The sequence below is a fragment of the Ambystoma mexicanum genome, chromosome 1p (genome assembly GCF_040938575.1).
Source record: "Ambystoma mexicanum isolate Mex_15411 chromosome 1p, UKY_AmexF1_1, whole genome shotgun sequence".
NCBI classification, from domain to species: domain Eukaryota; kingdom Metazoa; phylum Chordata; class Amphibia; order Caudata; family Ambystomatidae; genus Ambystoma; species Ambystoma mexicanum.
The window spans coordinates 1120884892-1120912706 of NC_090921.1; the positions used below are offsets into that span (position 1 = coordinate 1120884892).

Consider the following 27815-nt stretch of genomic DNA (forward strand, 5'->3'; position numbering starts at 1 on the left):
ACATGTATAAGTGCTTACTGGGAAGTTCACAATCTCTCGTGATGATTTCAGTGAGCTACCATTTTGAGTTTTGGCTATTAGGTAGCAGAGTAACCTATAAACCAAATCTATTGCATTAGAGTACAGAAAGGGAGAAATGGCAAATGATAAGGGACACTGAGCTTTAAGGTGTAATTTGGTTATTTGCCCACCCATTTGTTGGGAGGCAGATGAATACTTCATCCATAGCTTCTGCCCTGACCACGACTCAATACTGCAAAGGTGACAAACCTTACTCACTGAGGCAACCCTACCGCCCTTATCCCAGGCAGGTACAGCAGGACGTGGAGACTATTTAAGCTGCAGATGGCAAAAGCTTTCGTACTAACGTTAGCAGTGCACGCATTAACCACACCTAACATTAAGAAACTTAGCCAAGATTACTCATCCTTTATCATAGATGGCCACACAATCGCACTTGCTAAGGAGGTAAAAACTTTAGGTTTTTACATTGACTCTAGCCTTATCCTGGCTAAACAAGTGAGCGCTATGGCATCAGCAACTTCCTGTACTTGCAAGTTGATCAGATCAGCAAAACCATACCTAGCCACAACCAGCTCCACCGCACTAGCAAGAACGCTTGTGCTATCCAAACTGGATTACTGCAACGCTCTCTACTTGGGATCCAACAAATACATTACTCAGAAAATTCAAATATTGCGAAACAATCCCTTAGAGCAGCCATAGGAATGTCTAAAAGAAAACATATATCAACGATTACAAAACAAGGTAACTGGCTCTCCACTGTTGACAAAATTAAGCTTAAAACTGCGTCCCTAACATTCAAATGCCTCAATAACTCAGAACCAAGCTACTTGACAGAGAGGTTCAAAAGAAGAGTCACATCCAGACCTACTAGAGCAGCCTACATGAACTGCCTATCAGTCCCCCCTTTCAAAATGACTACAACTGGAGCAAATAGTTTCCCGGTCAAAGCAGCTCACTTGTTGAACTCCCTCCTGCCCACTTTAAGGACTGACCAATCTTACCCACACTTTAGATTGAATATTATCAAGTGGCTTAAAGGAAATGAGCTATAAGCTCTGGCCACCTCAGACATTTGACTTATCAACCAAACTGACCTTTCTCTTTGACTGTATGTCTTTATTTGTAAATGTATAGGTTATTGTATATCCTTACTTTACTTGTAAATGCATATGCACTACCTGCTGTATTTGTTTTAACCTGTACTTATGGAACCTTGTAACATGTAAGCTTAAAGTATTCTTGTTCTCGTGCCATGATACCTTCGGGTCTGGCGCGCGTTACAAATAAACAAACAAACAAACAAACATTAGACACACGCTAACTGGCACGCCACATGAAGAACATGTACACTAGATAATACATGCATTTATACATGAAGAATGTTAACATTGTATCCACAGACATGGGGAACACTAACATGATAAATGTATAAGGTGAATGCAACATGAACAACATGCCAATATAGCTCGCTAACACAGAAACAAGAGCATAATTGGGCAGTCATCTTCATAAAACGTTAAGCCATAACATGCTTTGAATGTGCAAAGGCTAAAAGAGCTGGATCCATAGAAATACATATCCGTGCAGAGGTCAGACAGTAGTTGGCAATTAATGCCAAAGTTAGAAGGAAATAAGGGAGGACCGGAATGACAGAACAAAGGCACAAGATACAATTCCCAAGACGCATGCAGTATGCTCCTCGATTATTTAAAGAATGCAACCAGTTCTTGTTAGCCAGGTGCAGTAACACAGCAAGCCAAAATACTCCATGAAGAGTAACTCAAGAGTGTTTCTGGTGGCAAAAGAAAACATGACACAAGTTAATATCAGCTAAACTCTCTATAAATAGGAGGTAATTCAATTTCATACATGGTCTTCCAGCATGTGATCCATAATTGGAGAACGCTGACTATTATTCACTAGAAGCCAGCATAGACTGGACACCTGCAGTACACCCTAGATGCACACAAGGCCAAGTACAAAGAGATTGCCAGGTCTCATGGACTGAGAATGAGGGATGGTAACTTTTAATTGAACCAAGAACAGTCCATGAGCTTCTCTCCCCCTACTCTGTCTGGCTCATACCTTGATGGCCTGTCGAGTGTCAAAAGTTGGTTAGCAAGGAGTCAACGTATCAGAATCCCATGTGTCATACCACCCATCAAGTAGTATGCCAACTTATCAATATAGGGGTGGTTCCACGTGGAGCCATCAGATATTTGTAATCCAATGAAATGTTTAACCCCTACGGAATCTATATGTAACCAACCGACCTAACCTATCCCTGATACCTGTAGGTTTTGAAAACTGTGACTATGTTATGACATCATTGATGACACATTTGTAGTACTTACACAATTTTCTTAATTAACAAGTTGAGAGTAACAAGATTTGAATGCTGGTACGCTGTTCCGACTTTGTTTTTTTTGTATTCCTGGCGTGAATTGTGGATTCCTAAAGGTCAGAGTGAAGGGAGACGGGAAGGTGGTAGTCTTAGAGTGTTTTGCCAACACATCCCATGAGTTCCCTACCAGGGTTTCGATTTCACTACAGTACATATTGTGAGGTCTGTCCTGCCTGGGCATCCGGAGGGCCTCTTTGAGGCGCGCCCCCACCACTGCCCTGTCCATTTCTCTCCACTTTTTCTCTCGATCGTCCCTTGACCAATCCCTTATTAGCCTGATCTGTGCTGCATGGTAGTAGGCTTTCAGGTCTGGCTCCCCCATACCCTCCTTGTTTCTGGGTAGTATCATCACCTTATTTGAAATTCTTGTTTTTTTATGATCCCATAAGAAGGGTCTCGGGAGTTCTTGAATGGCCCGGAAGAATGACATGGGGATTTTTGTGGGGAGGGCCATAATACATATAGCAGCTTTGGTAGGAGGACCATTTTCAATACATTGATCCTTCCCAACCTGGAGATGGTCAGAGGGCTCCAGCCTTGCAGCATATTCCTAATGGACACCAATATGGGGGGTAGTTTGCATTGAATAGCTGGGTTACAGTTTCAGTGATATAAGAATGTTATGGTGTTCGGGGCCCAAATGTATGGAAAGCTGGATTATAATGCCTTTTCCTTTTCCAGATGTACTGACGGGTCCAGTATTTCCGATTTTGTTTCTATTTATCTTTAGGCCTTCCCTGCTTTGTTTTGATGATAATAAAGCTGGATTTTGCCTTGCACTTTGTCTACTCCATCTTTGAGTCTGGTTTGGACTGACTCCAATTGCTGTGGGTCTGTTTGGGATTTTGGGACTGCCCTAACTCATTGATTGCCCATGGTCATGCTAATCCATATGTCCATTGCCAACCAGTTCTTGCCCCTGCCTGCCCAAAACACCTCCACGTGGGAACTCTTTGAGCTCTCTTTAATCAAGCCTTATCATCAAACTTTGCACTGGCAGTGCCTGCCAGTGTTTGTTTTTTCAAGGCAGTTTTCTGAAATGTAATGACTTAATTGGTGCTGTAGACATGCTACTGGTGTAAATAAAAATGTCTTAACCGGGTCTGCCTTCAGCCTCTGGGTTTGTAAGCACTATGCGTGTCCTCCAATGAAGTCCTGTTAAAAACAAACATTGGCAAAGCCAATAGTTTTTGCTTGTGTTTACGTTTTAGGCATTTGCCAGGAGCTGCTATTAGATGCCCCGGTACTCACTCCATTTTGCACCTGCTGCGATCAATGGCCAGTTAATACCACTAAGGCTGTGCCTGGCAAGTGTCTTTCCCATGCCTAACTGTTGGCATTGCCAAAGCGTGTTACTTTTTCTTTGCTAAAAAGGTTTCCTCTCGCCTCATCTTCATGTCCTCAATGTTTCATCCAGGGCTCGTTTGCTTTGATGAAGTTCAAAAAGCCACTTCTCTATATATGTTGTTTTGATTTCTTAGGACACAAACAGTTAATTTGCTTGCCGTGGACCTTTGAATCAAAATGATCTTGACTGGGCTTGCTAGAGTTACAGGAATGAAGGGGCTGGGTGACTGGAAGCAGCATAATGGCTCTCGCTTCTCTCCAGACAGCTGGCGTGTTCCACTTGCTCGAGATGCGCCACCACAGCTTTATTTGCCTAGTTTCGCATTCCAATACTGGCGGCATTTCAATGGTATAACACGGTCCATTCTTGCATCCATTCATCTTGTTAGCTTATGAAACAAAGAAAAAAAAACAACACCGCAGCGATAGCTCAATAAGTTAAGCACACACCCTGCAGAAGGTTTTTAAACCTGCAGGGCACAGACCGGAAATCTGGCAGGGCCGACTCTGTTCTTCATCCATCGGACTTTGATCATTTGTGCGCATTCATTTGGGTAACAATAAGCCCTGCAATTAAAATACATATGTCTTCAGGTCTATTTTGAAAAATTAGCACTTTTTTTTAAACCACTTTTATTTTGTTATAACAGGGGGTTACACTTGCCTTGCGTCCCGTTGCCCCATCCCCTCTCCTATGCTCACCTTCCTCTCCCCAGCCTCTTTTACCCCCCTTTTTGACCCTTCTTTTAATCATTGGGATGTGTGGAGATTCTTCATTCTAGGGGCGTCCATCTTGGATTTGCCAGATAGTTTTTTGATGGAAACACATGCATTCATGATGAGGATGGCCAGTGCTTTAAGTGGGGTAAGAAATTGAGGTGGGGGGCCCTCGTTTGGGGGCGTGGCTTCCATTGTGGGCGTGGCCTAAAACATGCACAAATCATTGTAAGGTGCGCAAACAAATATATAAATGTATGTGAGCATTTATATATTTGTATGTGCACTACTATGGTTTGTGTACCTTTCAAGCCTTATAAACATACCAATGTTACTTATTTCTAGGTTTATAAAAAGGTGGCTTGAAAAGTGCACAAACCATAGTAATTTGCTTACCTTACTATGGTTTGTGCACTTTTCAAGCCACCTTTTATAAGCATAGACTTTTATAACATATGTCTATGTTTATAAAAGATGGCTTGAAACGTAAACAATTCAAGGCATCTTTTATAAAGCGTTGAGGACGGACAAAACCCGAGGTGGCTTTGTCCATTGACAAAGCTTTATAAAAGATGCCTTGAATTGTTTACGTTTCAAGCCATCTTTTATAAACATAGAAATATTTCTACGTAAAGATGGCTTGAAACGTATACAATTCAAGGCACCTTTTATAAAGCTTTGCCAACGGAGATAGACGCCTCGGGCTCTGTGATCTATCTGCTCTGAGCAGAGATCACTGAGCCCGAGGCGCCGTTCACCCTCTGCAAACCCGCGGGCTCCGTGATCTAATCTGCATATTAGATCATGGAGCCCGCAGGTTCGCTGAGGGTCAGTGACCTAGCGAGGGCAAAGAAAGGAACTGTAACTTCCCTGATGACCCCTCAGATGAGGGGTCATCAGGGAAGTTACAGTGACTGACAGAAGTGCCAGGCCTGGCTGGCACTCCTGTCAGCTCGCCTGAAATTAAACTGGCGGGCGCATCTCCTGTCGCGGCTGCGGCCGCGGCGGGATAATGCATCCCGCCAATGTTGTGTGGGATGGAGGGCCCCGGCAGGGCCCCGGCTCAGTCCCACTTTTTGGAGACTGCCAGGGCCCGGCAGGCCCCGGCCCACTTTAAGCACTGAGGATGGCAGTAGTGGTGAACAGGCAGTCTTTATGCCCATTAATGGGGTATTTATTGCCTGATTATGATGTCGAATACCTCGCAGAGCTGTCCCCAATCTTTACATCCCTCCTAGAAGAAGTGTTAAAGAAATGTGTAACAATGACCGCTGTACTTTTGTTTATAAAGAGAAGGGCTGCGTCATTTACATTTCTCATTAAAGGGCCCCAAGGGGGTGAAAACAGGGTATTTCTGACGCCTCTCCTCTCTCGCTCCTTTTCTAGTGGGAAGCAGCAATGGGTAGATAGTGGCCCTTTTCTGCCTTATTAAAAATGATGCTGTACCACTATGACGCCCCACTGTGCAGAATCAATGCGCACCTCCCAAACAAGGGCGGACGTGGATCACAAACAAATAAACAATAAATGCATGCAGCAATAGTGCGTGCAACGCATCTGGAAATGCGCATCCTGGCGCATATCTTATGAGGATGCGGAGGCTGGCAGTAGCGGTAATGACCACATGCTATATCCACCCAAGCCACACTGAGGGCCCCCGAATCAGGAGGAATCCAGCACGACAGAGAAATGCGATATTCTTACTTTTATAATTTCATGTTCATTAACGCTGGTGTTTTATATAGCATCACAATCGGCAGGAGTCCACTTGCAGAGCTCCATTGATCTGTTATGCGTTCCCTTCATCGTCACCCTGAGTATGGTACTCTTGGTGAGGGGGTGTGAAGGGCCGAGTCGACTCATCTGATTGGGTAATCGAGGCCATGATGCACGACATGCCCTGATCACGAGGCGAGTGTGTTGTGCTTAGGCTCTCTCCATCCTTTACCCCCTGAACCAGGGCCGGCCTTAGGGGCAGCAGCGCCCTGGGTGAATTGGCGCCCTCCCCGCGCACCCCTAGTCCAGGATGTGGCCATTAAAAAAAAAAAATGTACCAGGAGAATGTTGTGAATAGGGCGCATTAGCCCCCTATTGTTATTAAATGCGCTCCACCACTGCGGGCGCATTTAATAACAAAGGAGCACCAGCCGCGCCTTCTGCCACTATGCCAGTTCGGGGGAGCCCTTGAAAGACTCCCCCCGAGCTGGCGTGGTGGGGCGCCAATGGTGCCCTTTTGCTATTAAATGCGCCCGCAGCGGAGGGGGTGCATTTAATAACAATAGGGTGCTGACAACAGCACCCTATTGTTATTAAAGGTCGCCTGCCGCGCCTTCTCCCACAACGCCAGCTCGGCGGAGCCCTTGAAAGACACCCTGAGCTGGCATGGCGGGGGCTAATGGCGCCCCAGGCAGTCGCCCGGTCCACGCCGCACCCCAAGGCTGGTTCTGCCCTGAACCCACATGCCTTGTGAATATACTGGGAAGCTCTGCTTTTTATTTGATCCCAGTGGGAAGGGCGAGGGCAGACAACACACCTTGGACTTCTTCTCACACCATTCAAGTCCGTTACTGGCCAAGGGTCAAGTTCCGTCCCCTTACTCCATAGGTGAAGTCCATGAAGAGAGCCCAGAAGCAGGCGGTGCTCTGTAATCCTCCTGGCAACGGCATCCCTGGATCCTCGCCCTTGTGGGCAGTCTATGAAATCAAGCAGACCAAAGGCATCTAGCTATATATCTAGCTATATACAGCCTTGTTCCTGATTGCCTGACCAGCTCTTCCTTTCTGCTGCTGCAAAACTTTGGAATTGCCGGTCCGCATATCTCTCGTCTGATCACTTTTAGAATAAAACTAAAAACATACTTTTTTAGTTCGCTTTTCCTCTCCGCTGCAGGCAATTTATTGTTTTCAGAAACGTAAACATATCTGAACATTTTCTAAGTCTTGTTTTATCATCACTTCTCTGGTTTTATATATATTTATATATTTTAGAAATGATATTTACATTCATTCTTCTTTTTTCCCCCTTTGATTGAAGATATTTGCTCCTGCCTTGGTTTCATTTTGGCTCAAGGAATAGGGAATTGGTAAACTGTGGCCTTTTCTAGTGATATTTGTGAGGTCTCTTGAATGCTTAACCATTAATGATTCATGGGAATAATGACTAACTCCCCTTGCAAAACCTATGCACGTGGGACCCCTGAGACATCCAATATGCTTTTAAAAAAGGAGTTGCCAAGTGTCAGCAAGGCCTTGCAATCGCCCATTCCCTATTTCTCGGCTCCATAAGTTCTTGCTGACCCTCCTTCCTCCTAGATGCCTTTCTCTTACGACAATGTTCTACCACCTCCTGCTTCACACAAGTTTCAATCTTCCCCGCTCCGTTGTATGTTGTTTCAATGATCATTATATTTAATATGGTCTATTGTACAATTTAGATTTTCGATAAAAAAGTACACAGGATGATGCATTCTGTGTACTTTTTTCTAAGAGCATTGCTTGTGTTGGCATGTACATACTCCACCCCACCCCTAAGGGATGAAGTATAGCTGCAAGAAGTTTTGTTAAGGGACTTCCACCCCTCCCCACCTTCACCCACCCACAGAGCTTGTTCCTGGAAGGTGGTGTGCATCGTATACAGGGGCAGAATGCCATTCTACCCCGGTCCGGGTCCGGCAGTAACCCTGTCAGTGATTTTCCTGGACCTGACTTCCCAGTGCCACCGGGCTATTCCAAGTCCGGCGGCTGGGAATTCACGCGCCAGCAATTTCAAAACGGGTACACGGGGACATGGGAGCACCGGAAACGTTAACGACGGTGCCGGCGCTCCTGTGACAAGTTTGTCGCGGCAGGCAGACTTGTAGTTTGCTGGTCCGGAAACAACGGTGCCAGTGTTTCCAGACCCGCAAACTTATAATGAGGCCCATTGTGACCTTTGCTCTCTGCAAGCATAACCCAGAAAAGGCCTGTGCTAGGGAATATGTCTTCCTATTGTCGGATGTTATATAACTGCCAGGTGTCTTTACTGAATGTCATTAGTGACGCATTCTACCTATCCTTTTATTGCTAGTGTGTAGTTTTCATTTTCTGCACTTTGTGTTTGGGTCAGTCTACTTCCCGTTATTGGGCATTCTCTGTTGTCTGGGGAGCCCACACTTTCTGGAGACGACTTATGGTGCAGTGCAGAGCTCTCAAGATGTCGGTCTCAAGCCTTCTGGAACTTGTAGTTTTGCTTCTCACATTTTCAAAGTTTTAGTCTTTGCTGCCTTTGTAATGGTGTGACGTCATGAAATGTACAGTCCCAACTCTCTCCCGGATATCGGGCAAACCGCATGCAGAACTCTATGTGAAGTGCCATCTCAAAATGTTACACAAACCCCGTCTGTGAAGTCTGTTGTCCCAGACTGTAGTCAGGAGATCTGGCCCGAGGCACTGCGGCGGGCAGAAAAAGCCCCCAGAGAGCAGAGGGCAGAGTTTGCTTTGGTGAAAAGGCTGGGCATAACATGACTACTACTCTTGGGACACCGAAAGAGGTGGGGATCGGAACCTATAGGCAGCGGTGGCCTGGCCTATGGGGAACTCTGGAGATTTCCCAGTAGGCCTCTCCACTCTGGGCCTCGTTTGTGTGATAACCCATTGTATTTCCACATGTTCACATAGGAAAAGGGTGGGTCTTGCTGGACATGTGTAGTATGGGGCCACTCTGAACATTATTTCCAGGGCCTTTTTTTGGATCCACAGCTAATTTTGAATAATATGAAAGTAGAGTAATGAGACCTAAAACCGTAAGGTGAAAATGTAGCTCAGCGGGTTGAGTCACTGTTAGTGAGATGTTACATGTTCAAATCTTTCTACAAATCCGATTTTTTTCCAATTCCTTCAGAAAATATGTAAAATTCCCCAAATCCAACAGTGTTTCATCTCTATCTTAATTGACACGCTGCACAATCTCATTTAGGATGTACTAGAAACTGTAAACATCTCTATGGGGGTGGTTCCTGCCCCAGTTTCCAAATAACTAAAGACGCGGTTGGCCCCGCTGCGTACTCTCTGCTTATGGACCTAAATATGGGTTGAGAGGAGGGAGCGGAGCATAGAGGGTTGGAAATGCGCAAGTGAGGCTGCAACTTGGGAGTCAAATGGGGACCATTGACAAAGGAGTAAAGCCAAAGTAATAGCCATTGCAAATAAAAAAATTAACAAAGGAGTAAAGCTGTACTTCAGGACAGGGAGTAAGTGGCAAGAGAGCACATGGGAAGAGGGAGTATTGATAAAGTAAATCTGAAGGTCCTGGTACACACTCAACAGTACAAAAAACACCTTACAGTTAAGGCACTTTGTACACGGGTTACTCCAACAGCCTTTGGGGGAAAAGGCACTAGAGGGTTTCATTGTGTGCCACATGCAGGCGTTAACACTCCTCAAGCATTAAGAGGACTGCAACTCAAGTATTAGGAAGAAGAGTCCTGAGAGAGTCGCAGTCATAATCTGCACTGTTTGTGGGGTGCAGAAATCCCTAAACATATGAGGAAGCAGCATTTAACCAGTTCTCTGTAAGTTTATTGATAGTCCATACTCACACTTCTGAGGAAAACACATTTAAGAACGGTCGTTTCTGCTTGTTACAGGAGTCCTGCACTAGAACACTGAATCATCCCTGGAAACAAGGGTCAACATTGACAATGCGGAGAACATTTGAAAAAAATAAACGCTTCATTCTTCTTTGCAATGCTCCATTCGTTAATATATTAAGTACGTCACAGATGCAAGTTCTCTGCACGGCAGTAGGACATTGAGTGAAGGCACAAACGTCTCAGTACGCAAGTAAATCGTTTTGGAGATCCATGTTGCAGGATTTCAAAACTCACCACGCCTGAACTCTAAACAGAGGACTGATATTATCTGTGAGAGTAGCCTCCTGAGCTAAAATGCGCGAGGTAGTCCCCAAAGCAAGTGAGGCACCTGTACTCTATCAATGGCAGCACCCATAAAACACCCTCACAACCCCTCCTATGAGTGTCAGTCAGTGGGACTCCTTGAGTACGGAAGTTGATTCCTCGGGAGCCACAGATGTAAATGCACTCAAACCGCCCAAGAGCAGCCCTGCTGGTAAGATAAAAACCCAACAATACACCTCTCTAAGGGTAGGAGTGCTACTTGACACACACCCTTCCCGAATGTAAGTAATAGGGACACAGTACACTGGAGCTGTAAGGGGCAACAAACAAGTGAAGTGAGTAACACTAGATGAAAAAAGCACAATCACTGTCACTTTTGGTTAACAAGGCTTCCCTGGGGGATGAGCGTGTCCTGCCTTTAACGAAGAGTCTGTGATATGGAATAAATGCCCATTCTGAAATAAACTAACTATAAATACCTAATCACTAAAGAATTGGGGACTCAGGAGCGTGAGGACCTGAAAAACATTCTGCGCGGCTTTGGAGTTTTGCGGCATTCTCCGCAAACACAATCGTTGCGAGAACAGTGTGTCTCGCGGTGCGAGCTTTTTAAATACAAGACCGCTGGCTTGTGTTTCCGGCCCTGGGCATGTCACGCAGCCCCGCGGTTAGAGAAAAGCACAAATCAGCATGGGGATGCACCACGACGGTGTCGGAAAAAGGGATGATGCGACTTAGCATCGGGAACGCTGCGGCTGGACCGCGCAACTCCGGGGTAGTCCACGCCACAGCAGAGGCCAGTGCACTCTCACTACCGAGGTCGTGACAGTGAGTTCCTGACACCATGCCCCCTCACGACCCCCCCACACTCCCAATGCTGTATTATGTCACATTCAGGCATGGGCCAGGTTTTGAGGGAAAACGGGCATGGAATAGTTTAATTAATCGACCTTGCTGGGAGCGATCCCAGTGTGCACCTTGCATTTTAACAATCCGCAATTTTAAATCTTCTAGATTACATTTTATTTATTTGCTTTACAGGCGCCGGGGTTTACTGGAGCCTGTTTATTTGTCATTGTATCTCACGTAGCATATATTAGTAACATTTTGTTTTCCTTCTTGGTTACTTTTATTTTATTTTGATTCCTTGTACTCTTGCGCATTGTGGGCAGAGGGTGCCTGGCCTCAACTACGGTCACAGGGCTTGTTTCCGTTATCGTCTGTCTTTTTCTTTCATACCTGCACTCACCCTGCAAGTCTGTCCTCGCTGCCTATGGGTAGCTGCAGCTGATTGGATCTCATAGAGGCGCTGTGCATAAAGCCTCCCCACTTTGCATGCAGGTCGACTTAGACCTTGCTGGGAGCAATCCCATGTGCACCTTGCATTTTAACAATCCGCAGTTTTAAATCTTCTAGATTGATTTTATTTACTTGCCTTACAGGTGCCGGGTTTACTCAAGCCTGTTTATTTTTCCTTGTATCTCACGCAGCATATATTAGTAACTTTTTGGTTTCCTCTTGGTTACTTTTATTTTGTTTTATTTCGGTTCCTTGTACTCACCTGGTCACAGGGCTCGTTTACGTGATCGTCTGTCTTTTTGTTTCATACCTGCTCACCCTGCAAGTCGCTCCTCGCTGCCTATGGGTAGCTGTATCTGATTGGATGTCTCCTCTCTCATGTGTAATATGAGCAAGCCTCTATTCTGGAAGCACAGTGGCCGTGTCTTGCGCGCGCCAAAGTCTAGTCAAAGTCCGACCCATCAGCGCTCCTTCGCGCCGCTGATGGGCCCTGGACTAGGACCCGCTCCTCAAATTGCAAGTGTTTTTCGCTTAAAGAGTTGACCCGGGCTGCCCCCCCACACTATTTTCCCTGTAAATTGGTCTTGTCTTCCTATTCCTGCCCCTAACTCTTCAACGTTTGGCACCATCTACAACATCGGGTAAAATGTTTATTAGTTAAATCCCGCTCTTTGGTAGCACACCTGATCAAGTTTTCACTACTGAACATGGCTGGAGTTCTTCCAACCCTCATTTGATTCATGCTCTCCCTGTGGAGTATAGTATTATAGTATTATCAGACTTGATAGAATACCCTCACACGCAGGCAGAGGTATTGCTCTGATACATTGTAAGGATTTTGTTTGTTCTATGTTACCTTTCACTCATGCTTTGAACATGGAGGCTTTTCTCTTGCGTGTTAAAATGTCGGCATCATGTGCAGTGCATGCCTTGTTAGTCTATAGACCACCTGGCTTTGTTGCTGGTTTTGTGTCGGACTTCTGATCTCAGACTGAAATAGGATTCCTTTATTTTGTTAGGGACTTTATGCTTCACCCTAATAATTGTAAAGATGCATTGGCTGCTAAACTGGTCTCCTGCCTGATGGATTTGAACCTCCTGCAGTTAGTCACTGGCCCTACACACGTCAGGAAACATCTAGGACTTTTGATTTGCCCCGCTCATGCTTGTAATGGTCTATCCTGGGTTCTCAGTTCTGTGGACGGATCATTTGATATGACCTTTTATTATCAATGCCTGTCCTGACCCTCGCCCTTGTTCACTTCCCTATTCCCCTTCACGTTGATGGTTTAATATTCCCTTGGCTATGACTGTAGCCAGCCTCACTGAGGTCTTGTCCTCGGGTCTTCCTAAGGATCTTGATTCTTTGACTAGAGCATTCTATACTAAAGCCGACCTCCTGGCTCTGGGCACATCTGGCCTTTCACATAACCACATCAGTCTATCAACTGGCTATTTACAAAGCAAAGTAGGCCTATTTCTCGGCGCATATTGAGTCAGCTGTTAATTCTTCTCAGGAATCTTTTTAATAGGTGCAGAATCTTTCAACCATGCCCTCTGCTAATAAGGTTATTCCCTCTCTTCAGCTATGTACATTGCTTTCCACCTTCTTTCAAGAGGATATCTGTTCTATTCACTAGAAGATCTCAGACTCTCTGGCTCCTACCGAGCAGGAGGCTACTGCTCCGTTGGAAAGTTCTAATCCGGATCTATGGGATGTATTTCCGAACCTGATATTATCGTGGCCACTCAGAGTCTGAAGTCCATCTCTCCCGCGGACGTATTCCTCTGGAAATCCTTAAAGAGATTCTTCTTCTTTATTGCGACCTCGGTGTCATCAGCGGTCAACTCCTCCTTCACTAGTAGCTATATCCCTCCTTCACTCAAACACGCTTTGGTGTTCCCGCTCTTAGAATAACTTAAACTGGATCTTCTCCTTCCTTCTAATTTCCGCCCAATTTCTCTTCTATATTTTCCTATAAAATTGGTTGAATCTTTGGTCACTCCCTTTCTTTGCTCTTTTCTTAAGGGTTCTCACTGTTTGAATCCTTTCCAGTCGGGATATAGGCCGAGCTGAGGCACAAGTCTGTCCTGATGTCTGTTACTGACGATCTGGTGCAGATAGTAGATCAGGTATCAGTGCTCTTATCCTCCTTGATCTCTCTGCGGCATTCAGCATCATTGACCATTCCATGTAGGTCCAGAGACTAGCCGTTGTGCGGATCGCTGGCCGAGTCCCTGACTTGTATTCTTCATTTTCCACTGACTGTTCTCAGTCACTTTTTCTTTCTCCTTTCACCTCTGCTCCTCTTCCACTGACCTGTGGGGTTCCTCATGGTTCTGTTCTCTCTGCTCTTCTCTTTAAATCTATATGTTGCCTCTAATTTCTCTGATTCACTCTTTCGGCTTTCAGTGTTACTCTTATGCTAAGAACACCAAGATCTTTATGCAATTGGACAGGGCACTTCCTTCTATGACTGGGTGTTGCTGCGATCTCCGCCTGGATGGGCAAAAATTGTCTTAGACTCACTGGCGATAAGACTGAGATCCTGATTGTCGGTGCCCCCTCTAAGGTATTTGGTCTACTGCTTTTTGGCTGCCTTGGCCCTTTGGCTCAGCCTTCCACAGTGGTCAGATATTTGGGGGTTAAGCTCTCTGCTTCCCTCTCTATGCTGCCTCAAGTACATACAGTTTGTCAAGGGGTCTATTTCAAACTTCACACTCTGCGTAAAGTCCTTCCTTTTCTACCTATGGGGCTTTGCCCTATGGTGGTCTCCTCGTTAGTAGCTGGCTCACTTAACTACTGTAACTCCCTGTATCTAGACCAGCCGGATTATCTTCTGTGTCGCCTGCAGAATTCGGCAGCTTGGCTAGCCATTGGGGCCTCTCACTATGATTCTGCCTCTGGCATCCTCCAATCCCTTCACTGGCTCCCTGTGGCTAGTTGGGTCAAATTTAAGGCACTGTGCATTGTGCCTTCTACAAAACTGGCCTGGAATATCTGCAGGAGAAATGTTGCTGCTATGTTCCATCATGTCTCCTGGGGTCTGCTAACACGACCTGCATTGCTGTGCTGCGCATTAGGTGCATTCGCGTGGGGGGTCGTTCCTTTTTGGGTTCGGGGGCCCTGCTGTGAAATACTCTTCCCCTGCACCTCCATCTCACCGTGGATCATTTATCCTTTAGGCGTGCTCTTAAAACCTGGCTGTTTGTAGCCTAACTCTGGGTAGCAGTGTGTTTCGCCTTTCTGTTTGGTTTCTTTCCCTAGTGCCATGATTCCCTTCGGGGTGAAAGTTTGCGCTCTACAAGAATTCTTAGCACAACATAACATCGAGGGGTCATGACATACTTAACTGCAACTCGTCATCTTTCTTCCACACAGTGCCCTTTACAGTGAACCAAGTACTGTAGAGAGCGTCTGTACCACCGGGAATCTATGATACATTGGACTACGTATTAGTTCTGTGGGCCTACAACAGAGGTTCTCTGTATTCTACATCTGGGGTATAGCATAAGTGTTGGACATGTTTCAATTGGGAAACGTGAAAAAACGGATGGCTTTTCTATTGAGCAGGTCGTTTTACTTCTATGGCTAGTGGGTTTATGATGCAGACTATCTTGACAGGCCCTATATAATGGGGTGTGATATTTTTGTTACAGGCTGGAATTTTCATATGAAGAGTCAAAAACCAGACCAGATCATGTACTTGGTAGTCGGGAGAAGCTCTAATTTTCTTGTCGGCATGCAATCAGGCTTGATTTTGAGCATCTTGAAGGTGGAGTCTGGCTTTTTTGAATCCTAATGATAGATTTTCTAGTGACTGATCAGCTGCAGGTGCTGAGCTTGATGTAGAGGAGTGAACGGGTATAGAGACAGGATGTATTCCTAGTTAGAGATGAAAAGGGGTGTCCTCTATTGAAGTGTGGTAGATGTCATTGTATGCAAATTCCACTATGGGAAGCAAGCAGGTCCATCCTGGGTGATGTTCGGTGACATAACATCTTAGATACTGTCCTATGTTTTGTTTTGCTCTTTCACTCTTTCACTCTACCCATTGCTTTCCATGGAGTGAGAGTCCTTTTGCAATAAGAGGACCCAAGAGCATAGTTAGAAGCATTGGTTTCTATGATATTGGGCAGGTTAGATCATGGAGGTGGAGAATGGGAGCCGAAATGAACTGTTTCTTGAGTGTTTCAAAAGCCTTTTTGGTGTCTGGAGTCCACTCATACGTCGTGTCATTCTTAAGAAGCTGAGTAAGTGGTATTAGGGTTCTGGAATAACTAGATATGAAACTCCTGTAACAATTGACGAATCCTAGGAAGCGCTGAAGTTCCTAAATGGATCTTGGACATGACCAATCCATCACAGCTGGTATCTTATGTGGATCCATTTCAATACCTTCCGGAGTGATGAGATATCCAAGACACGCAATGCTTTGTTGATGGAATTCACATTTGTAGGGTTTTGCACACAATCAGTATTTCCGAAGACGATTTAGGAGTTCTTTGACATGGGAGACATGTTCATGATAGTTGTTAGAGAAAATCAATATATCATCAAGATATATGACTACGAATACATCCAATATTCACAAAATACATAATTTAAGAAGTATTGGAAGACTGCAGGAGGGTTACATAACCCAAACTGCATAACTAGATATTTGAAATGGCCGTAACGGGTTCTAATGGCGGTCTTCCATTCTTCTCCTTTGGAAATGCGTACCAGGTTATATGCACCCTTGAGATCTAACTTGATTAAAAAGTTTTTTGCTTGGTCCAATAAAACTTGAATGAGAGGTAGGGGGTAGCAGTTCTTTATCGTGATGGCATTCAACTGTTGATGGCCATGGACAAAGTTCTGTTTCGTCTTTCTTCAGAATGCTGGGTAAGTGGAGTGTCTAATGGAGCCTTTCTGGAGAGTGGCGTCTATGTATTCCTTTAGGATTATATTTTCTTTCTCTGAGAGAGCATAGGCTCTTCCGATTGTTATCTTCGCTCCTGGGAGAAGTTCGATTTGAGACGTATTCTTTAAGAATACCAGCCTGGATAACCAAGGCATTTTGTCCTGTACTTGGACGAGGAGTCAATGCAATCAGACCATCATTTGGTATGGAACAATACATAGTGGGGGTCCTAGCAGTGTAGAAACAGAGATAACCTTATTAATATACTTATTTAATCTGGATCTGTTATCTGTTGTATCAATCAATTATTATGCTTCACAGGAGTAATATCTAAGGTTATGTGACTACAGCTTTTCCATTTATGATTTAATCAAAAAAATGGTATTCAATGAAACACATACAAATATATACACATCCCAGATGGATGTGTTATTTTCTTCATACTTTTACACACTTGCAGAGTATAGTAAATCAACATCAATCACCCAACTGTGATAAGACACAGGACATAGGATGACAAACAGATGAAACCTAACCATCAGTTTTAAACATCAGAGGTAAAGTGTTCTAAAAACAATGGCACAATGAAACTGCAGGATTATCCAAGGTCGACACATGAACAGTGTTTCGGTGATGAAAGATATACCGCCTTCTTCAGGACCAAGAACCCAGAGTTTTAAGAGTCCAACCATCAAAGTTGAGAGGAGGCAATAGATGGCTCACCATTTGATTAAGGTTGTTGCTCCAATATTAATTTTAGAGCTGGGTGGTAAGAGGGGCCGCTGTGTTGTAGCAGGGTTATCGAAGTAATATCATTATTCTTTAGGAGGCCTTTAGGTAAATGTGGACACAAGGATCCAGAGGAATGAGGTCAAGTGTTTTATTTGATTGCAGCATGGTATTCTTGGAATGACGGGCAACAGTAAGTGGCTGTGTATATTGTTTCCACAGGTTAAATATGCATAGTAGTTAATGCAGAGAAAATGCAGATGTGGGAAAAGTGCTCCTCAGTCGAGAGTGCGTGTTCCTTTGTTGCCCGGGGAATGTAGAGGTTTGGTATGGAGGAAGAAGGTTGAGAAAAAGAGCATTCTGGTGGGCAATGGGAGGGAAAGAAGGTAAGTGACTGTTGTCTCTAATCTATGAAAGGGTTATAGTGTTTGAGCCAGAGGGTACCCAGGATAACCTGAAAGCGAGGAGCGGCTATAGCACCAAAACATAGTACTTCCTGGTAGTAATGAGTGCAAACCATGGACAACTCTTTGGTACATAAGGTAATGGGACCCGAGAAGAGTGGGGAGCCATCTACCGATAAAATGTGTTCTGATCGTGTCTTGGGTTTCAATGGAATGTGTCCCTTGTGAGCTTAGATGTCTATGAAATTCCCCTTGGCTCTGCTGTCAATAATAGTAATGACTCCTTTCTATTTTTGTTGCTTGGTGTATATATCAACTTTTATGAAAAAAAATGTGGCTTGAAAATGCATGACAGCGCAACTATCTTCTGGGGAATACTTAACCCGAGTGCTCCCTCCCTGATTCCCTACTGGGGTGAGCAGCAGCGTTTCCTAGTAGAGGTGAAGACCTTTTAGGACAAGCAGTAAAAGCAGAGATGTAGACATTGTCAGAGCTCCTTTTTCCCCGGGGACACTGGACCTCTAGTACATCCTCACTGCATGGGTTCTGCTCGCTGAAAGAGGTTATTTCTTTATCTCAACAGAAGTTCGGTCTCAGTAGCTCTAATCTCCGCTCTGACCCCGTGGATCATTAGCCCTCTGGCAATCGATAATCCAATCCATAATCACAAGAGCTATATAGTCAGATAGGGTGTCAGGAGGATTGGCAATTTGACTAAGAGCATCTTTTAACTCTTCCTCCAACCCCTACTGAGATGATTAATTGGGAATCCCCAGACCAAATGCTTTGGGTAGCCAAGACGTCTAAACTCTGCTATGTAGTGGAGGAGATCACAACTCCCTTGGCAGATTTTCAGAGGTTCTGTCTGTATAGATTGGCCTGCATATTGCCTATCAAATATTGTCTGAAAGGCTGTTGTGAAAACTCTGATAGATCCCTCCCTGAAACCGTGCCTAAAGTCATCTCCCAGGTGTACAGGGAAAGTCAGATGCTTCCTGATCCTAACCTTGGGGTTGGTGTACTGCGGAAGGATCACCTGAGAGGAGGTAGGGCTCAGGATGGTGAGGAGGTCCCGTGAGATGAGATGAGACACAGTGCTTGTCCTCTGAAAGAAAGTGCCTTTCTGGGTTGCCAAACAGGTAATGGCATATTGTCATACTGTTCCTGTCTCACATATAAGATCTGTGACCCGGGGTACAAGTTCTGTTAAATCTGAGAAAGCCTTATTAACAAGGTATCTCAGGATAAACACCCTCCTTACTCCCAAAGGTATAATGTAAAAAGACCAAGAGAAAATGCCTTAAGTCCAATGTCTTCCTCTGTAACAACCAATTCTAATAGTTTATCTTTTATTGAGTTTAAGGAAAATAAATCTACTCTTAAAATTAACTCAATTTTTAAAAGAGCTAGCTTTGCTGAAGGGGACTACAAGTACCATAATCCCATGAGCACTTGCACGAGGAAGAGGGCTGTCTTTCCCCATGTGAGCCTGATTTCTGTGGCTGCCATGCCGCAAACGTGCTGGAGACCGAAGCGAGGAGCAGTTGTCAAGCCGTTGGTCTCAGGAGTAAAAGTGGTTCCATAAATGTGTGGCCGGACCAGAAACACCTTCACAGAGGAAGGGTGTGGGTTCCTAAGAAACCAGAAGCAGTAGATGTTGTTGCAGAAGTTGTGGAAGCAGTGCAACCCACAGAGCAAGTGTTAAAAAGCTAGTGAGTGAAGCACTGCATTCTAATACCTTGCACGAGCATTGCCAGCACCAGTATACAGTTCCCTATTGACTTGCATATGGTTTAAAGCGAGTAGAAGTTGCTCGTTGAAGCTGTAATTCCGGAACAATGGAAATGTAGCACTTGCATGTAATATGAACATCCCTTTTACTTGAGTAAAAAGCAAATGCTGCTTAAACTCATTGTTCAACCCTTAAGACTGTTACTGTCTGAAGGAGTGGCCATGTGTGCCTAATTGTGATTCCCAAAGGAGGACTGAATTATATCCTTCATTTTTACGGGAATACAATTTAATACTAATCTTTTTACTCTGAAAACTACATTAAGTGGTCACGTGTGCCTAATTGTGACTCCTAAACAGAGACTGAACTCTATTCTTTACTCTAAAATACAGCATACCTTTCATATATAAGAAGATAAAGTGAATCTATTCTTGAAGAAGAGAACAAGCATTGCCCAAGCCAAGAGTCTCCCCATATTAACAGTGAAACCAGCCTTTCTCAGAGTTAAAAAGCAATCTGTTACTGTGAAGTTACTAATAGCTCACCTGGCCTAAAATACAAGTGTGCAGGCATTACTCGAAGCTAAGAGAGTGGCTGCAAGGCTCTTGGGTAATTACTTGGGCTGATAGCTGGCCAGAGGTGCAGATAAAGTTGGGGAAGCGAAATTGCCTTCCAAAGTCTGTGGCACTACAAGTTGTGTCCACTTCAAAATAGTCTTTACGAACAGCCAGGGAGAAGTGAGTCTTAAAGGAAAACCCAGGTATTTATTGTGGCAGACAGACAAGCGAGGCAAAGAGGTTGACCCTTTTAAAGATAGCTATTCAGAGGAAGAGTGCCATGCCTACTTGAAGGTGTTGAAGTAATTTAAAGTATAGCTTGTTGAAACCTGTCTATCACTGACCCTATGGTGGTGGTTCAATGTACTGAAGCTGTGGTGGTATATCTGGTTGTCAGTGGATTGAACGCTGTAGTAGTCTTAACAAGGTGGAGTACTGTGAGACAAAGGTGACTGTTCTCATTGTGAATTAAGTAGAAGTAAAGTTGTTGAAGTGGAAGCAGCAGCACTGAGAAGTCATCCTGACAAATATTCCATTGTGATTTCTAAAACTGTAACTAAGGAAATACCAACTGGTAACCCATAACTATGTACCACTGACATTTGTGAATATTGCATTTCTTTTGAACTGTGCAAATCTTCTTGAAGAGGTAACAAAGCATGGTGGCTAGGATTACTATTGGTGCTATTTGCTAGAAGTGGAAAGTGGATATTTCATCAAGGAGAAGAGATTTGCTATCATTGGTACTTTGGTTAACAAACGTTTACTTTGACCTTGAAACATCAAGAACTGATTTGAGACATTTCGTTTTTGGTTGAACATTAACAGAATTTACTTTGAATTCTAGGGAAGGGAAATTACCCAGGACATTAGAAGGTTATTCAGAAACTGTGAATGTTGTTCATGTCATGTTGCTTTATTGTGATTCCCCAAGGAGGCCTGAACTCTTATCATTTGCTTCTATGGGAATACAATTAGACAACCAAGTTCAAAGCTCGAAAATAACATCAAAGAGTGGTTGTGTGTGCCTAATTGTGATTTTTCCTGAGAGACTGAATCTCATACTTTGTATGCAAGCATTCACTAGAGTATTAAAGACTGAAGAGAGAACAAGCATTGCCTAAAGGCAAGAGGTACCACCTACTGAGTGTGAAACTGAACTTTACTCGGAGTTTAGAGCAATTCAGGAATACTGTGAATTTATTAACAGTTCATTGGGCATAAACCAACAAGTATACAACGGTTACCTGAGACTAAGAGAGTGGTGCCAAGGCTTCTGGGTAATTGTTGGGCTGAAAGCTAGCACAAAGGTGCGGGTAAAGTTGGGGAAGGGGAATTAGCTGCTTGTGAAGAACATTTTGTAAGTAGATCCAAGCTGTAATGCCCAAGACTGTGGAGGCCAGAGAGAAGAGAGTGTTTGAGGCAAATACAGGTTAGCATTGTTGACAACAAGACAAGAGATGGTAAGAGGCTAACCCTTTGAAAAAAGCAGTTTGAAGGAAGCTTGATTAGGTTGCCTGTAGAGGTGGGAACATTGTAAAATACATTTTGTCAAAGTCCGTCTAAAAGTCATTGAAGCTGTAGCAGTAGTTTAATGTTAAGAAGAAATATGGTTGTAGAAGCAGAAGTATTCAGAAGTTGACCTGACAAATATACCATTAAGACTGTTGAAAGCATAATTCAAATCATCAAAACTGTTTGCCAAGAACTTTGTACCTTTGACAGTATGGATGTTGCATTTTGTTTTGAACTGTGGCAAATCTTCCTATGGGGTTGATAAAGCAACGCGCCCACGATTACAATTGGGGCTATTTTGCTTGAAGTCAAAAGTGGAAAACTTCACCCAAAGGAGGAGATTTGTTGCTAGTAGAACTTTTGTTAAAAAGGAGGCGAGTTATTACCATTGGAACTTTTTGTTGATGAACCTTTGCTTTAACTTTAAACCCTGGGTAAGGGAAATCACCCAGGACTTCAGAAGGTTATTAAGAAATGTACATATTGTTCATATTATGTTGAATTGCCAGACCTTTTTTCTGTGTTTGTTTAGTATGAGGGCTAGTTATCCTGTGTTTGAGTGTGTTTCCTTAGCTTTGAGACTAGGCAGGGAACTCCTCAACACCACCCACTGCTGACACATTGCCCTTTGCCTGTTCCAAGATCTCTTTCTTCCCTATGCTCTAGATCTCCTCCTTACTGCCCTGATTACCTCTCATCTGTCCTCCCTTCCAGGGCTGTATCCTCCTCCCACCTCTTTAGCCTGCCATTAGCTTACTTGACCTCCTCAGACCATCAATCTCTTTTTAGCTGAGGGGTTGCCCTTCAGTGTTTGGTATGTCCAGTCGCCTCAGCTCATCGTCTAATCTTATTACCCACCCCTCATATGCCTGTTCTAATGCTGATGGCATCTCCTCCAGTCTCTTCTTACCCTCTGACCTTCAACATCGATCAATATTCCCAACACATTCCAACAATATTCTACTTCTTGCCATAACCGTTTCTAAAAGCCCATAGTGCCTGCCTGTTTGGAGCGTAATGGTTTTATAGTGAGTTCCCACATCACCCTGGGTGGTGGGTCTTCCAGTGAGGGTCTGCACCTGTTAATGGTAATTTGGGGACTGTTGTGTTGATTGTCTCTTTTGTGTATACCTGAGGCTACTAGAGGCTAATATAGGCTGAGGTTACTGGGCAAAAGCCATAATTGGGTGCTCCATCATCTTGGATTATTTTTCCTTTTCAAATCTGATCCTCCTGGCTGCTGCCTATTGTGTACTGATTTGATTTGATTTGATTTGATTTGGACATTTATAGAGCGCATATCCCGTAGGAACCTATCAAAAAGATGCATCTGGGCGCAGATGAAAATTGTATTATTTTAATTAGCAAATGGAGAGAACGCATACCCAAACAGAACCAGAGGCTCTCGTTTAAACAGATTGGTTTGCAGCAATTTCCAAAAATTGGATTAAGATTTAATCTCACGCAAAAATTGTGGGAGAGAGTTCCAAACATAAGGACAAAAACAGAAAACCGTCTGTCTCCCCAGGTAGAGGTTCAAGAGTTGGGGATTATCAGTAGTCCCTGTCCGTTTGATCATGAGTTACGAGTCAGGCAATAGGATAAAATCTTAGAGCTCAAATACAAAGGGGCTAGGCCATGAACACATTTAAAAACAAGACACAGAATCTTAAATTCTATCCGCCGTTGTACCGGCAGCTAGTGTAATCCTATAAGGAACTCTCAAATAGAGGCCCTTCGGGGTAGAGAAAAAATCATGCGTACAGCTGAATTCTGGGCTGTTTGATGTTGTCAAGCTCTGATGTAACTCCCTTCCCCTTCTCCGCACCTGATAGATCTGAGGAATCGTCTTGGTACTTCTTCTTCAGTCTCTCTTGCTTCTCTGTGTTTACCTTCTTCCTGGTCTTTTTATCGTGCAAAAAGGGACGAGCTCCCTGGGATGCCACACTGTCGGTATATGATATAACCGGACAGGGGGGTCTCCCGGGAGCCGGTTCCGGAGCAGGGAAAAAGCCAAATGGCAGAAAAAACCCTGCTGGTTGGTTCCACGGTGTGCAGGTCGGTTGGAGGTGTATGCGGTTGAGTAGAGTCCGGATGAAAAGATACTTGGCATGCAGGAGATCTGGAGCTGATAATGGAGCAGATCCACGAGAGATTCCAAAAAGAGAACAGAGAGGTAAGTTTGCCCAGAGAGGAGGAAACCCAGACGAGACGGGTAAGTAGCTGGGAAACACAGGAGGGGAAATACAAGATATCCGAAGCGGGTAACAGGGCTGAAAGGAAGGGACGCGAGCAGCGTCAGGAGCAAGAGACTGAGAGACTCGGGGGAGAAGCAATAGCAGAAGGGAAGCGAAAACGAAGGATGAACAAACACAGAAGCGTTACCTTCGCGGAGCGTAGAAGGTGCAGCGCGAGGAGGAAAGGATCGAACCTGCATAAATAGATGCAGTGGCCATCTTGGAGAACAACTAGAACGTTGAATCCGAACGGCCGCTGACGTAACGGAACCGCTAATGGCGCTTCCAGATGTCCCACAAACGCCGCCATGCGGAATGCATGACATATGTTGCTAACGTGTGATTTCAGGGCTGACAATATACTTTTGGAGTCTTCTGCTCTGAGGGGGTATAAGAAGAATGAGCACCATTATATCTCCAGCCAGAGAGTTACATGCTGGGAAGCAGTGCCACTGAAATGTTTCTTCCTGAGTTAAGGCCTCAGCATTCAGTAAGTCATAAGTTTTCAACATGGTATCTGTGTTTGCCTTGAATTTACTGTTGGTCTCATGGATTCACAAGAGTTCCCTGATATGTTAAGGAGCATTGTAATAATTTCTAAACACTTGCTTTTTTTCAAAGATTGCAGGGAAACCCACCATCCTAAAGAAAAGTATCCTTTTTCAGTGGCAAAAGTTTGGTTTGGCTCAGAGAGAGCTTTACGCTCCTAATATTGGGGAGGGGGCATACTACGTAACATGCCGGATTTCCAAAGGGTTTTGGATAGGGGCAGATATGGCAGTATTGGGCAGACCAGTGGGTTGGGCTAATCTAAACTGTCCACACTGGACTGAGGTACAACATTGTGACTATCCCCCACCATGTGACAGAGATCGAGGTGGTGTGACCATCATCTTCCCCTGATCATCCTACCCTTACAACCACGTTCCCTTGTAGCACACTGCCCCCTTAGTCATTTGAGTAGGCTGCTAGTTATGTGACCAGGCCCTGCCACTCAGTTGCTCCACCCACCACCTGTTAGATCAGTCATTATTGGGCATTTTCATCGCCGGCCTCCTCCACAGAAGACGGGGGACTCACCTGTTTGTGCCTGTTCAGGCCTGATGGGGCCAAGGGCCTGGACCCCTAAACTGCATTTCACCTACAAACTGATCCCTGCTACTGCTACTCACCAAAAGACATCACAATGTGCCTCCTCCCTCCACAGACAATGCCCACTCCCGCTGGGGTTCAAGTGGCCAACTACCCTGGGCAGCCCTGGCGGGCTACCTTGACAAGCCTCATCAGTTTTTCCCTTGCCCTTATCCAACGCCCACAGACCACATGCATACACCCTCTCTTGCTGATCATTGCTCGTTTGGCAGTCGTTCACGCTGCAGGGATCACTGACCTCATCTTGTACAATGCCCCTGTTCATCACGGGGAGAGCAGGGCAACAAGGGCTCACCCCCCCCATGCCCTCAAAGCACCAGGCTCACACACTTCCTACAGCTAGTAGCTCGATTCCCCAGACCAAAGATAAGTACAGGCAGCAATGCAATGTTAATAAGATTCACATAACTGCTGTGCTTGAAAACATGATCTTGTTCAGGAGAAGCTGTTTTCTTTAAACTGCAGAGTTTGTATGTGTGCTCTGTGAAGTAACACAGCAGGAGTTGTATGTGTGCTTTGTGAAGTAACAGGGCATTGACCTTCATACAGGAACCACGCACAGTGAACTATCCCACGCGGGAGGGGACCTATGATAATCTGCGTTGGCAAGGAATCAGGTGTTCTCAGCCAGACATTCAGTCTGAGTAATTTCCATGTGTTATTTAATCTCATCAAGTGTCTCAAACCTTTTACGTTTAATTTCACCATTTGTTCATTTAATTATGTGTCTTTGTTCATAGTGTGTCTTTCAATCTGTCTCATTCATTTATGATCATGGTAGCAACTAAAATTAGGTGTCAGGTTGAGTGATTTGACAGGAGTTGGAATTCAGGTATTAGAGACCGGCATCGTAAACTAAGGCATTAGGACTACTAACACTGTTTTATTACTCTGTGAGTGAGTGTCGTTTTGGTGTATGAAGGTGGGTATGACTTTTCCCAAGAAACACCCCTCTCCATCCATTTATGTTATCCTAATCCTTTTGCTGATGTTCCTCTTTTCCCCTACCTTTCCACAACCTCTCCCTAACCCTCTTCCCCCATTCACTGTCTTGTGGTGACCTGTATTGCAAACACCAGGGATACGTTCCACTAAGGGGGGAGGGTCGAACTCCATTTGGCTTCTGTGCTTAGGGTGGGGTTGTGGACACCCCTCTGAGTGTGACACTGTAAGATTCTGATTGCAGAGGCTGAGGCTGCTTGCTGCTCTATCGCCGCTGTGGCAGCCACTGACAGGTGCCGGGCCCTCTTTGAAGTGGTAGAGCATTGTACTAGGCCCTCGCCTGACCCTGGGGTGCCAGCAACTAAGGAGGGATGTGATGGAGTCAAAACATTTGTTGTTGAATGAGTGGATGTAATCCGAGAGACCATCAAATCAACGTCTCGCAGCATTACTATCCCCTGCACCCTGGCATGCACCCTGCCTATCTAGACCGGGTTCTGTCCTCTTTCCCCCAGATCTCCTAGAAATGATTGTCTCCCTCAAACCTACTTCTTACTTACGGTGTAGTTTCGGACTCCATCGTTGAACAATTGACATGCCCAGCGCTCAATGCGCTCCTCAGCATCATCAATGCCTCCCTCGCAGAGGGATCATTCCCAGACACCCTCAGGGCGTGTCTCCTATGACCTCTTTTGAAGAATCCAACCCTGAATCCACATGACCTGACCAACTACCGGCCCATTGCTCCTGTCCAACACTCTATTCGTCTCCATCGGTCCCCCAGCTGAAAGACAACTTATCCACCAGTGGATAAGTGATATGAGCCTAGGCTAGAGGGATTTGATCAACAGCTCTCTTACTCAGTGAAATCCTTAGGCTTCACCATTAACAACACCCTCTCCTTCCAGAAACGCATAGCCAAGAAGGCCCAGACAGCCTGGCTCAGAATCTCTACACATCAAAAAAAATCAAACGCTTTATCTCGGGGCAGGACATCCAGACCGTAGTGCAGGCCCTTGTGGTCGCACACACCAATGGGGAAAATGTTCTCCTGACAGAGTTCCGAGCTGCTCACTTAGCTCCCCTAAAAGAAGTCCACCAAGCTGCAGCACATCTTATTATAAGAGAATGGAAATGTGACCGAATTACCCCCATCCTATGCAAACTACATTAGCTTCAAGTCCAAGCCAGGATACTGTTCAAGACTGCATGTATCATCTACAAAGCAGTCACGAGTAGCACACCAGCGTACCTGGCAGCTAAGCGCCATATATCTGGTGGCACATGCTCCACGCACAGCTAATTGACCTACCGGCTTGAATCACAACTCCTCTGCAAACAATCCTCTTGTCATGCACCCACCCTCTGGAACACTATCCTGGTGTCTGCTAGGAATGTCCCCACAATTTTCAATTTTCGCAAATCTCTCAAAACATGTTGCTTTCAACAACACCTGACCAGGGACTAATTGTAATGGACGCTCAGACCGCACGGTAGTTCTACTGTTAAAAGATGGAAGCCCAAATGCTGGCTACCCACACTCTGTACAGCGCTCCGCTGCTCTCGAGCTAGGACCGTGTTTTGCTGGGGACGTTTTCGCTGCGTTTTCACTGTGCTAACTGCCCTGTGCTAAAGCATACATCCCTGAAACTATATTGTACACTGGGTGCAAAACACCAACCCCATATTGTACACACATGCTAAACGGTGACCGCAAATCCATACTGCCCTCGTTCCCACATGCACCTGAAACATACCACAGGGCGTTGTAAGGCCACACAACTCTCCATTTAGGCTAGCTCCAGCTGATGTGTGCCGAGCATGACCACTTAATACACACCCACACACCAGCCCCTGTGAATGCCAGCTTCACACCATCACCCGAAACCATACAGTACAAAGATTTTTTTTTTAAAACACCAGCATTTCTTTACCAAATTAACCCTTGTCAAT

At 44.9% G+C, this 27815-nt stretch overlaps 1 protein-coding gene across 4 annotated transcripts in view; it reads left to right on the top strand.

Moving 5' to 3' along the window:
- Window positions 1-27815, top strand: part of ADCY7 (adenylate cyclase 7) — a 1256803-nt gene that overhangs the window by 650250 nt on the left and 578738 nt on the right. The gene's annotated exons all lie outside the window — the stretch shown is intronic.